The sequence below is a fragment of the Arachis stenosperma genome, chromosome 3 (genome assembly GCF_014773155.1).
Source record: "Arachis stenosperma cultivar V10309 chromosome 3, arast.V10309.gnm1.PFL2, whole genome shotgun sequence".
Lineage (NCBI taxonomy): Eukaryota > Viridiplantae > Streptophyta > Magnoliopsida > Fabales > Fabaceae > Arachis > Arachis stenosperma.
This window is the reverse complement of record NC_080379.1, coordinates 132,609,898-132,623,296: the sequence shown is the minus strand read 5'-3', so window position 1 is coordinate 132,623,296 and position 13,399 is coordinate 132,609,898. Positions and strand designations below refer to the sequence as shown.

General features: G+C 40.2%; 1 non-coding gene across 1 annotated transcript; it reads right to left on the bottom strand.

Annotated features, from left to right (window-relative positions):
• Positions 1 to 207: 207 nt before the first annotated feature.
• LOC130972421 (small nucleolar RNA R71) lies at positions 208 to 315 on the bottom strand. The gene has a single exon (XR_009083590.1). It is a non-coding gene; the product is annotated as a small nucleolar RNA R71 (small nucleolar RNA).
• Positions 316 to 13,399: the final 13,084 nt, after the last annotated feature.

Below are 13,399 nucleotides of genomic sequence, written 5' to 3'. Positions count from 1 at the left end.
CAGTTTTTAGCTGAGTTCCTGCAAATCTGTGACACTATCAAGACTAAGGGGGTTGACCCTGAGGTCTACAGACTTATTCTATTCCCTTTTGCTGTAAGAGACAGAGCTAGGATATGGTTGGACTCACAACCTAAAGAAAGCCTGAACAATTGGGAAAAGCTAGTCAATGCCTTCTTGGCAAAGTTCTTTCCACCTCAAAAATTGAGTAAGCTTAGAGTGGAAGTCCAAACCTTCAGACAGAAGGAAGGTGAATCCTTCTATGAAGCTTGGGAAAGATAAAAACAATTAATCAGAAAGTGTCCTTCTGATATGCTTTCTGAATGGAGCATCATAGGTATCTTCTATGATGGTCTGTCTGAACTGTCCAAGATGTCATTGGATAGCTCTGCTGGAGGATCTCTTCATCTGAAGAAGACGCCTACAGAAGCTCAAGAACTCATTGAAATGGTTGCAAATAACCAATTCATGTACACTTTTGAAAGGAATCCTGTGAACAATGGGACGAATCAGAAAAAAGGAGTTCTTGAAATTGATACTCTGAATGCCATGTTGGCTCAGAACAAAATATTGACTCAGCAAGTCAATATGATCTCTCAAAGTCTGTCTGGAATACAAGCTGCACCAGGCAGTACTAAGGATGCTTCATCTGAAGAAAAAGCTTATGATCCTGAGAACCCTTCAATGGAAGAGGTGAATTACATGGGAGAACCCTATGGAAACACCTATAATCCTTCATGGAGAAATCATCCAAATCTCTCATGGAAGGATCAACAGAGAGCTCAACAAGGTTTCAACAACAATAATGGTGGAAGAAACAGGTTTAGCAATGGCAAGCCTTTTTCATCATCTTCTCAGCAACAGACAGAGAATTCTAAGCAGAGCCACTCTGACTTAGCAACCATGGTCTCTGATCTAATCAAAACCACTCAAAGTTTCATGAATGAAACAAGGTCTTCCATTAGAAACCTGGAGGTACAAGTGGGACAGTTGAGCAAGAAAATTACTGAACTCCCTCCTAGTACTCTTCCAAGCAATACAGAAGAGAATCCAAAAGGAGAATGCAAAGCCATTAACATGACCCACATGGCCAAACTTGGAGAGGAGGAAGAGGCAGGGATCGCCACTGAGGAAGACCTCAATGGACGTCCACTGGCCTCCAATGAGTTCCCTAATGAGGAACCATGGGAATCTGAGGCTCATAATGAGACCATAGAGATTCCATTGAATTTACTTCTGCCATTCATGAGCTCTGATGAGTATTCTTCCTCTGAAGAGGACGAATATGTAACTGAAGAGCAAGTTACTAAATACCTTGGAGCAATCATGAAGCTAAATGACAAGTTATTTGGTAATGAGACATGGGAGGATGAACCCCCTTTGCTCACCAAAGAACTAGATGACTTGACTGGGCAGAGATTACCTCAAAAGAGACAGGATCCTGGGAAGTTTTCAATACCTTGTACCATAGGCACCATGACCTTTAAGAAGGCTCTGTGTGACTTAGGGTCAAGTATAAACCTCATGCCTCTCTCTGTAATGGAGAAGCTAGGGATCTTTGAGGTACAATGCAAGAATCTCACTAGAGATGGCATACAATTCAAGAAAACAAGCTTATGGACTTGTAGAGGATGTTTTGGTGAAAGTTGAAGACCAGTACATCCCTGCTGATTTCATAGTCCTAGAGACTGGGAAGTGCATGGATGAATCCATCATCCTTGGCAGACCCTTCCTAGCCACAGCAAAGGCTGTGATTGATGTTGACAGAGGAGAATTGATCATTCAAGTGAATGAAGAATCCTTTGTGTTTAAGGCTCAAGGATATCCCTCTGTTACCATGGAGAGGAAGCATGAAGAGCTTCCCTCAAAACAGAGTCAAACAGAGCCCCCACAGTCAAACCCTAAGTTTGGTATTGGGAGGCCACAACCAACTTATAAGTTTGGTGTTGAACCCCCACATTCAAACTCTAAGTTTGGTGTTGGGAGGTTCCAACATTGCTCTGATTATCTGTGAGGCTCCATGAGAGCCCACTGTCAAGCTACTGACATTAAAGAAGCACTTGTTGGGAGGCAACCCAATGTTATATTTATCTATTTCCTTTGTTATTTTGTGTTTTCTGTAGGTTGATGATCATGGGAAGTCACAAAATCAATTGAAAAAGCAAAAACAGAATGAAAAATAGAAAGAAAAACAGCACACCCTGGGGGAAAACCTTGCTGGCGTTTAAACGCCAGTAAGGGCAGCAAATGGGCGTTTAACGCCCAGTCTGGCACCATTCTGGGCGTTTAACGCCAGAAAGGGGCACCAGATTGGCGTTAAACGCAGGAAAGGGCAAGAAGCTGGCGTTAAACGCCAGAAATGGGCACCAGCCCAGCGTTAAACGCCAGAATTGGCATAGAGAGCGTTTTCGCTCGCCACTTGGTGCAGGGATGAATTTTCCTTGACACCTCAGGATCTGTGGACCCCACAGGATCCCCACCTACCCCACCACTCTCTCTCTTCTTCACCCATTCACCAATCACCTCAACACCTCTTCCCAAAAACCCCTCACCTATCAAATCCCACTATTCTCTTCACCACTCACATCCATCCTTCATAAAACCCCACCTACCTCACCATTCAAATTCAAACCACTTTCCCTCCCAAACCCACCCATAATAGCCGAACCCTACCCCTATCTCGACTCCTATATAAACCCATCTTCACCACCTCATTTTCACACAACCTAAACACTACTTCTCTCCCTTTGGCCGAACCACAAAGCCACCTCCATCTCCTCTATTTCTTATTCTTCTACTCTCTTCTTTCTTCATTTGCTCGAGGACGAACAAACCTTCTAAGTTTGGTGTGGTAAAAGCATTACTTTTTGTTTTTCCATAACCATTTATGGCACCTAAGGCCGGAGAAACCTCTAGAAAGAGGAAAGGGAAGGCAAAAGCTTCCACCTCCGAGTAATGGAAGATAGAGAGATTCATCTCAAGGGTGCACCAAGACCACTTCTATGAAGGTGTGGCCATGAAGAAGGTGATCCCCGAGGTCCCTTTCAAACTCAAGAAGGGTCAACTTTGATCAAAGGTTGGACCAAGTCCTCATAGACATTTGTGAAGAGGGCGCTCAATGGAAGAGAGATTCAAGAGGGAAGCCGGTTCAACTGAGAAGGCATGACCTCAAGCCCGTGGGTAGGGGATGGTTGGAGATTATCCAACGCTCAATCATTTCCACTAGCAACCGGTCTGAAGTTACTATAGACCGGGCTATCATGATTCATAGCATCATGATTGGAGAGGAAGTAGAAGTTCATGAGGTTATAGCCCAAGAACTTTATAAGGTGGCAGACAAGTCCTCTACCTTGGCAAGGTTAGCCTTTCCTCATCTCATTTGTCACCTCTGTTATTCAGTTGGAATTAACATAGAGGGAGACATCCTCATTGATGAGGACAAGCCCATCACTAAGAAAAGGATGGAGCAAACAAGAGATCCAACTCATCATGAAATCCCTGAGATGCCTCAAGGGATGCACTTTCCTCCACAAAACTATTGGGAGCAAATCAACACCTCCCTAGGAGAATTGAGTTCCAACATGGGACAACTAAGGGTGGAGCACCAAGAACATTCCATCCTCCTCCATGAAATTAGAGAAGATCAAAGAATCATGAGAGAGGAGCAACAAAGGCAAGGAAGAGACATTGAGGAGCTCAAGCACTCCATAAGATCTTCAAGAGGAAGAACAAGCTGCCATCACTAAGGTGGACCCGTTCTTTAATTTTCTTGTTCCTTATTTTCCTGTTTTTCGAATATTTTATGCTTATGTTTATCTATGTTTGTGTCTTATTACATGATCATTAGTGTCTTAGTGTCTATGCCTTAAAGTTATGAATGTCCTATGAATCCATCACCTTTCTTAAATGAAAAATGTTCTTAATTGAAAAAGAGAAGAATTGCATGAATTTTGAATTTTATAACAGATTAATTATTTTGATGTGGTGGCAATATTTTGGTTTCTGAATGTATGCCTGAACAGTGCATATGTCTTTTGAATTTGTTGTTCATGAATGTTGGCTCTTGAAAGAATGATGAAAAAGGAGACATGTTACTGAGGATCTGAAAGATCATAAAAATGATTCTTGAAGCAAGAAAAAGTAGTGAATATTAAAAAAAAACAAAAAAAAAAGAAAAAGAAATAATGAAGTTGTGATCCAAGGCAAAAAGAGTGTGCTTAAGAATCCTGGACACCTCTAATTGGGGACTCTAGCAAAGCTGAGTCACAATCTGAAAAGGTTCACCCAGTTATGTGTCTGTTGCATGTATGTATCCGGTGGTAATACTGGAAGACAGAGTGCTTTGGGCCATGGCCAAGACTCATAAAGTAGCTGTGTTTAAGAATCATCATACTTAACTAGGAGAATCAATAACACTATTTGGATTCTGAGTTCCTATAGAAGCCAATCATTCTGAATTTCAAAGGATAGAGTGAGATGCCAAAACTGTTTAGAGGCAAAAAGCTAAAGATCCCGCTCATCTAATTAATACTGATCTTCATAGATATTTTTGGAATTCATTGCATATTCTCTTCTTTTTATCTTATTTGATTTTCAGTTGCTTGAGGACAAGCAACAATTTAAGTTTCGTGTTGTGATGAGCGAATAATTTATACGCTTTTTGGCATTGTTTTTAGTATGTTTTTAGTTTGTTTTAGTTAGTTTTTATTATATTTTTATTATTTTTTAGTTAAAATTCACTTTTCTGGACTTTAGTATGAGTTTGTGTGTTTTTCTATGATTTCAGGTATTTTCTGGCTGAAATTGAGGGACCTGAGCAAAAATCTGATTCAGAGGCTGAAAAGGACTGTAGATGCTGTTGGATTCTGACCTCCCTGCACTCGAAGTGGATTTTATGGAGCTACAGAAGCCCAATTAGCGCGCTCTCAACTGCGTTGGAAAGTAGACATCTTGGGCTTTCCAGCAATGTATAATAGTCTATACTTTTCTCGAGATTTAATGGCCCAAACCGGCGTTCCAAATCAGCTCAAAACTGCCTGGCGTTAAACGCCGGAACTGGCACAAGAATGGGAGTTAAACGCTCAAACTGGCACAAAAGCTGGCGTTTAACTCCAAGAAAAGTCTCTACACATAGAAGCTTCAATGCTCAGCCCAAGCACACACCAAGTGGGCCCGGAAGTAGATTTTTATGTCATTTACTCATCTTTGTAAACCCTAAGCTACTAGTTCTCTACAAATAGGACCTTTTGCTATTGTATTTTCGTCTTTGGACATCTAGTTCTTAGATCAGATCTTGAGATCTTTGAATCTTTTGATCACGTTTTGGGGGCTGGCCTCACGGCCATGCCTAGACCTTGTTCTTATGTATTTTTAACGGTGGAGTTTCTACACACCATAGATTAAGGTGTGGAGCTCTGCTGTACCTCGAGTATTAATGCAATTACTATTGTTCTTCTATTCAATTCAGCTTATTCTTGTTCCAAGATATTCATTCGCACTCAAGAACTTGATGAATGTGATGATTATGTGACGCTCATCATCATTCTCACTTATGAGCGCGTGCCTGACAACCACTCCCGTTCTACAAGCAAACAAGGCTTGAATGTTTATCTCTTGGATTCCTTAATTGGAATCTTCGTGGTATAAGCTAGAATTGATGGCGGCATTCAAGAGAATCCGGAAGGTCTAAACCTTGTCTGTGGTATTCTGAGTATGATTCAATGATTGAATGACTATGACGAGCTTCAAACTCCTGAAGGCTGGGCGTTAGTGACAGACGCAAAAGAATCAATGGATTCTATTCCAACCTGATTGAGAACCGACAGATAATTAGCCGTGCTGTGACAGAGCGCGTTGAACATTTTCACTGAGAGGACGGGACGTAGCCACTGACAACGGTGATGCCCAACATACAGCTTGCCATGGAAAGGAGTGAGAAGGATTGGATGAAGACAGTAGGAAAGCAGAGAGACGGAAGGGACAAAGCATCTCCATACGCTTATCTGAAATTCTCACCAATGAATTACATAAGTATCTCTATCTTTATTTTATGCTTTATTCATAAATCATCCATAACCATTTGAATATGCCTGACTGAGATTTACAAGATGACCATAGCTTGCTTCATACCAACAATCTCCGTGGGATCGACCCTTACTCGCGTAAGGTTTATTACTTGGACGACCCAGTGCACTTGCTGGTTAGTTGTGCGAAGTTGTGATAAAGAGTTGAGATTGCAATTGAGCGTACCATGTTGATGGCGCCATTGATAATCACAATTTCGTGCACCACCAGGCTGCTTTTAAATACCTACTCACAAAGCATGATTCAAAAACCAGGCTCATAAGATGGGTGTTGCTTCTGCAAGGGTTTGATATAGAGATAAGAGACAGAAAAGGGACAGAGAACCAAGAAGCAGATCACCTATTTCAGATAGAACCAGTAGAAGGGGCGGCCCTCCCCCTTATTGAGATCTCTGAAACCTTTCCGGATGAGCAACTCTTTGCCATTCAGGAAGTACCATGGTTTGCAGACATCGTAAACTATAAGGCTGCGAGATTCATACCCAAGGAGTACAGCAGGCAGCAAAAGAAAAAATTAATTTCTGATGCAAAGTACTACTTGTAGGATGAACCATATCTCTTTAAGAGATGCGCAGGCGGAATAATCTGTAGATGCGTGCCTAGAGAAGAGGCACAGAAGATCCTATGGCATTGCCATGGATCATAATATGGAGGACATTTCGGAGGTGAGCGAACAGCCACAAAAGTCCTCTAATGTGGCTTCTACTGGCCTACCCTCTATAGAAACTCCCGAGAGTTTGTACGTAACTGTGACAGTTGCCAGAGAGCTGGTAATCTGCCTCATGGTTACGCCATGCCTCAACAAGGTATCTTAGAGATTGAGTTGCTTGACGTATGGGGTATTGACTTCATGGGGCCTTTCCCACCATCATACTCGAACACTTATATTCTGGTGGCAGTAGACTATGTATCTAAATGGGTAGAGGCAATTGCAACACCCACTAATGATACTAAGACAATACTGAAGTTCCTCTAGAAATATATCTTTAGCAGATTTGGTGTCCCTAGAGTACTAATCAGTGATGGAGGCACTCATTTCTGTAATAAACAGTTTTACTCTGCTATGGTCAGATATGGAATTAGCCACAAGGTGGCAACTTCATATCATCCACAAAAAAATGGGCAAGATGAAGTCTCTAATAGAGAACTAAAAAAAAATCCTGGAACGGACTGTAATTGCCCGTATAAAGGATTGACCAAAGAGCTTGGATGATGCTCTATGGGCATACAGAACAGCATTCAAGACTACTATATGAACTTCTCCATAACAGCTTGTGTATGGGAAGGCCTGTCACCTGCCTGTGGAACTGGAGCATAAAGCTTACTGGGCAACCAGATTCCTAAACCTTGATGTCAAATTAGCTGGAGAGAAAAGATTGCTCCAGCTGAATGAGCTAGAGGAATTCAGACTCAATCCTTTCGAAAATGCAAAAATTTACATGGAGAAAGCAAAAAGGTGGCATGACAAAAATCTGTCATCCAGAGTCTTTGAGCCAGGACAAAAGGTTCTGCTGTTTAACTTTAGGCTCAGACTATTCCCTGAGAAATTAAAATCCCGGTGGAAAGGATCATATGTGATTACAAGTGTGTCACCATATGGATATGTAGAGCTTCAGGATATTGACTCTGACAAAAAGTTCATTATTAATAGACAGAGGGTCAAGCATTATTTTGAAAGCAATGTTGAGCAAGAATGCTCAAAACTGAGACTAGATTAAAGCTCAATAAGGTCTAGCTAAAGACAATAAAGAAGTGCTTGCTGGGAGGCAACCCGGCCATTGGCATAGTTTATTTGTTATTTAAATAATAATTATAGGAGTTTGATATAAATTATCTTCAAGATTAATTCTCAATTACAGAAGTTCATAGAGTTACAGAAGGATTCAGAGCATGAAGTAGAGAAAAGGAGCTCACTGGCACGAAAATGCCAGTAAGAGGCATCTTTGGGTGTTAAACGCCAGAATGGGCACCATTCTGGGCGTTTAACACCAGTAAAGATAACTTTCTGGGCGTTAAACGCCAGAATGGGTACCATTTTGGGCGTTAAACGCCAGAATTATAGCATCTTAGGCGTTTAGAAAAATGCCCAGTGACAAAGGCTTTCTGGCGTTTAACACCAGCCAGGGTACCTGGCTGGGCGTTAAACGCCTAAAACAAGCAACAATTGGACGTTAAACGCCAGAATGGATGCCATTATGGGCGTTTAACACCAGGAATGTGGAAGGGAGGAAGTTTTGTTTCCAACTCAATTTTTTTCAAATTTTCATGTTTTCATCCATAATTTCTTGCATGAACATGTTACAAATTCTCATTTTTCAATTTCAATTTCAAAAAAAAAATTCTTAATCCTAAAAATATTTCTTCATTCATCTTCAAATTCTTTTCAAATCTTTTTCAAAATTCATATATCTTTTTAATTTCTTTTCAAATCTTTTTCAAAACTCATCTATCTTTTTAATATCTTTTCAAATCTTTTTCAACTCATCAAACTATCTTTTTAAATTTAGATTTATCTTTTTCAAAACTCTCTCATATCTTTTCAATTTAAAAATTACATCTTTTGCATATCATACTTATCTTTTACAAATCATATCTTCTAGCATATCTTTTATCAAAATTTTCGTCCACCCCCTCCCTTTTAAATTCACATTCGGCCACCCCCTCTCCTCCACAACTCGAATTTGCTTCTCCTCCTATTCCTCTCCTTCCTTTCTTTTGCTTGAGGACAAGCAAACCTCTAAGTTTGGTGTGTTTTTTGTGATCACTGAGCAAAGATTCACTAAAATCATGGCTCCTAAGGGAAAACAAACCACTCCAAGAGGCAAGAAAGAGAACACTCCAAAACCACTTTGGAATCAAGAGAGGTTCTTAACCAAAGAACATGCAGACCATTACCACAAAATAATGGGTCTAAGGTCAATGATCCCAAAAGTTAAATTTGATCTGAAAGAAGATGAATATCTGGAGATCCAAGAGCAGATTCGAAACAGGGGCTGGGAAATTCTAGCTAATTCTGAGACAAAGGTGGGTAGAAACATGGTTCAGGAATTCTACTCAAATCTATGGCAAACAGATAAGCAGAGAATGACTGGAACCACCTTCTATACCTTTCAAACTATGGTCAGAGGGAAGATTATTTACTTCCACCTGGACAGAATAAGAGAGGTCTCCAAGCTGCCTCAACTACAAGATGATCCAGAATCTTTTAATAGGAGAATGGTGAGATTAGATAAGCGCTTGGACCAAGTTCTAGAGGACATATGCATCCTTGGAACCAAGTGGATAACCAACACAAAGGGGGTCCTAAATCAACTAAAGAGAGGATATCTCAAACCAGTCGCTAGGGGCTGGCTGGACTTCATTGGGTGTTCTATACTGCCCACCAGTAACCGCTCTGAAGTTACTGTCAAAAGAGCAGTGATGATCTATTGCATTATGCTGGGAAACGAAGTGGAGATTCATCATCTAATTTCTTGTGAGCTTTACACAATTGCAAATAAGAACTCCACTGACGCCAAAATGGCTTACCCAAGCTTAATCTCTCTGCTATGTAAAGATGTTGGGGTAAAGATGGGAGTGGATGAATGATGAGCGGATATTTTATACACTTTTTGGGGGTATTTTCATATAGTTTTTAGTAGGATTTAGCCACTTTTTAGTATATTTTTATTAGTTTTTGTGCAAAAATCATATTTTTGGACTTTACTATGAATTTGTGTGTTTTTCTATGATTTCAGGTATTTTCTGGCTGAAATTGAGGGACCTGAGCAAAAATCTTATTCAGAGGCTGAAAGAGGACTGCAGATGCTGTTGGATTCTGACCTCCCTGCACTCGAAGTGGATTTTCTGGAGCTACAGAACTCTAAATAGCGCGCTCCCAATTGTGTTTGAAAGTAGACATCTAGGGCTTTTCAGAAATATATGATAGTCCATACTTTAAGCGAGTTTTTACGACATAAATTGGCGTCAAAACTCCAGCTCTCCGGCCTTTTCTGGTGTCAAAATGCCAGAACTGGCATAAAAGTTGGAGTTAAACACCCAAACTGGCATTAAAGCTGGCGTTTAACTCTAGGAATAGCTTATGCACGTGAAAGTTCCAATGCTCAGTCCAAGCACACACCAAGTGGGCCACAGAAGTGGATTTCTGCACTACCTATCTTAGTTTACTCATTTTCTGTAAACCTAGGTTACTAGTTTAGTATAAAAACTACTTTTAGAGATTTATTTTGTACATCATGACATTTTCACGTTTTACATTGTATCTCCACGGCATGAGTCTTTAAACTCCATTGTTGGGGGTGAGGAGCTCTGCTGTGTCTCGATGGATTAATGCAATTACCACTATTTTCTATTCAATCACGCTTGTCTCCATTCTAAGATATTCAATCACACTTAAACATGATGAATGTGATGATCCGTGACACTCATCACCATTCTCAACTTATGAATGTGTGCCTGACAACCACCTCTGTTCTATCTTAGATTGAATGTGTATTTCTTGGGTTCCTGGTTCACGAATTTGATTACCTCTCCTGACAACAGAGTGTTCGAATTCGTGCATCCAGAGTCTTTGTGGTATAAGCTAGGATTATTGGTGGCTATTCCTGAGATCCGAAAAGTCTAAACCTTGTCTGTGGTATTCTGAGTAGGATCTGGGAAGGAATGACTGTGACGAGCTTCAAACTCGCGAGTGTTGGGCGTAGTGACAGACGCAAAAGGATCACTGGATTCTATTCCAACATGATCGAGAATCGACAGATGATTAGCCGTGCGGTGACAGCGCATGATGTGCGGAAAACGATCCGACACAAAACTTACCGGCAAGTGCACCGGGTCGCATCAAGTAATAATAACTCACGGGAGTGAGGTCGATCCCACAGGGATTGAAGGATTGAGCAATTTTAGTTTAGTGGTTGATTTAGTCAAGCGAATCAAGATTTGGTTGAGTGATTTGTGATTTGCAGAATTTAAATTGCATAGAAAGTAAAGGGAATGGGTAATTGGCATGAAATTAAAGAGAACAGGAATTAAAGTGTTGAATCTTAAAGAACAAGAAATTAAATGGCGGAAACTTAGAACGCAAGAAATGTAAATTGCAAAATCTTAAAATGCAAGAAATGTAAATGGCGTGAATTGTAAAGGGAATTGGGAGTTGGATTTGCCGAAATTAAACAAGGAAAAGTAAAATTGCAACAAGCAGAGAATTAGAGAATGGGTTGGATCAAACCGGATCTTAAACAGAAAAGTAAATGAGCATGGAAACATTAAACAGGGAGTGGTAAATGGGAAATCCGGATCTCAGGACCCAAGAGACTAGAGAACCAAGTCTAGATCTCAATGCCTTCCTAGATCCAACAAGAACAATTGCAAGGAAATTGTAAATTGCAAAGAGATTAGATGAAGAAGCAAAGAACCGAAACTGAAATTTAATTCAGCAGAAAATTAAACAAGATCCCAAGGTGAGATTGAAACAGAATTTCTTCAATTCTCTCCCTAAGATCCGAAGCAAGGAAAGTAAAGAGTGCTTGGCAAGAACAAGGAAGAAGAGAGATCAATTCTCCTCCCCAATTCTCTTGAATTAAAACAACAATGCTAGAATGTAAAAGTGAGCTCCCAATGCCAACCGAAAAGAAAACTCTATGAAAACTAAAAAGGGAAGCTCCCTGAATAACTTGAATTCTATCCTATTTATACACTTTCTTCAAATGATCTTCAAGCTTTGAATTGGGCCTTTGCTCTTGGTGGAATTGGGTTGAGAGAGGCCTTGGTTGATTGCTCTTGGAGTTTGGAGAGGAATCAAAGTGAACCAATTGAACCGGGTTGGAGTTTTGCAAAAGTTTGAGTAAAAGTTTGAGTAAAAGTTTGAGGCTAACTTTTACTCTAACTTTTCATATCAGTAGACATGCTTTGCTGCTATCCACGTTGGGGCAAAAGTTAGGGGTCTAACTTTTGCTCCAACGTTGGCCTCCTCTTGTATACTTATGGCGCCAACGTTAGCCCAAAAGTTAGAGGCTAACGTTGGCGCAAACTTTTGCTCCTCCTTCATTGATTTTCATGCGCCAATGTTAGCCCAAAAGTTGGAGGCTAACGTTGGCGCAAACTTTTGGTGCCCCAGGGAGAAATTCTCATGTGCCAACGTTAGCCCAAAAGTTGGAGGCTAACGTTGGGGCTAACTTTTCACCCAAGAGTTTGTGCAAAAGTTTGAGGCTAACTTTTGGTCCAGCTTTTTGCTTCCTGGTTCATTTTCACTTATTCCATTGCCCTCTCTTTGCTCCTAGCCATTCCTTCTTGCTTCAACCTTTCTCCAAGCTTTCTTCACCTATCATTAATCAACCAAACACATCAAAGCTATGCTCAAGATCATGAGATATTCAATCTATCATAATATGCAACAATTATAGCATAAAACCTCATGAAATTGCATTAATTCATCTATGGTTGATTAAATCAAAGGAAGTATGAAAATCTACCCAAATTGGCTTGCTTAGACCTCAAGAAAGTGCATAATTCAAGTGAAAACAAAAGAAAAAGACTAGTGAAACTAGGCTAAGATGACTTGTCATCTCAACACCAAACTTAAAGCTTGCTTGTCCCCAAGCAAGAAATGAACTATGCTCAGAGGTTCTTTCAACTAAGATGGATTGAAGAACATTTGTAAAGTACAGTGAGTGAAGTGATTAAGTAACAGTGGGGTGAACTCTAAATTATATGCTCATGCAAGGATTTCAGTGCTCACTAGTCCTTACATATTGGGAGTCGTAGGTCTTAGGATTTTCATCCGAATGGTACTATAGAGATCTCTTTATATGTAATCACCTTGAAGCAGCTTATAGTTTCTGTGCTTTGGCCTCGACTCTAAGTGTCATGTCTCAAGGCGGCTCTTTAAATAAGTTTTCAATCAATACTCCTAAACCAGTTGGTTTTAAGGTATTAGGTGTTAAAGCACCCCTAAGGATTTACTTGCTCAAGCCTCTTTCCTTGACACACTTCAACCACAAGCATTTACTAGAATAACAACTCTTTGAGTTTTTGTTTCTTTCTTTCTTTTTCTGCCTAGTAATTGATGCTCAGAACCTTGGGCCATGTTCTTTTTGTTTTTGTATTCTCTTTACTTTTCTTTTTGTTTCGTTTGCTGCTTCTCGGATCAATTGATTTTTGAGAATCTCCACAATACTTCTTTGAACTTCATATCCTGCCTATGAGCTCCCATGCAAGTTTTCACAAGCATGCAACCTCAATACATAATCATACAACTAGAACCACCACTTATCCTAATCTTTTGCTTACCTCAAAATTGTTTAATTCCTCAATCCTTCGTT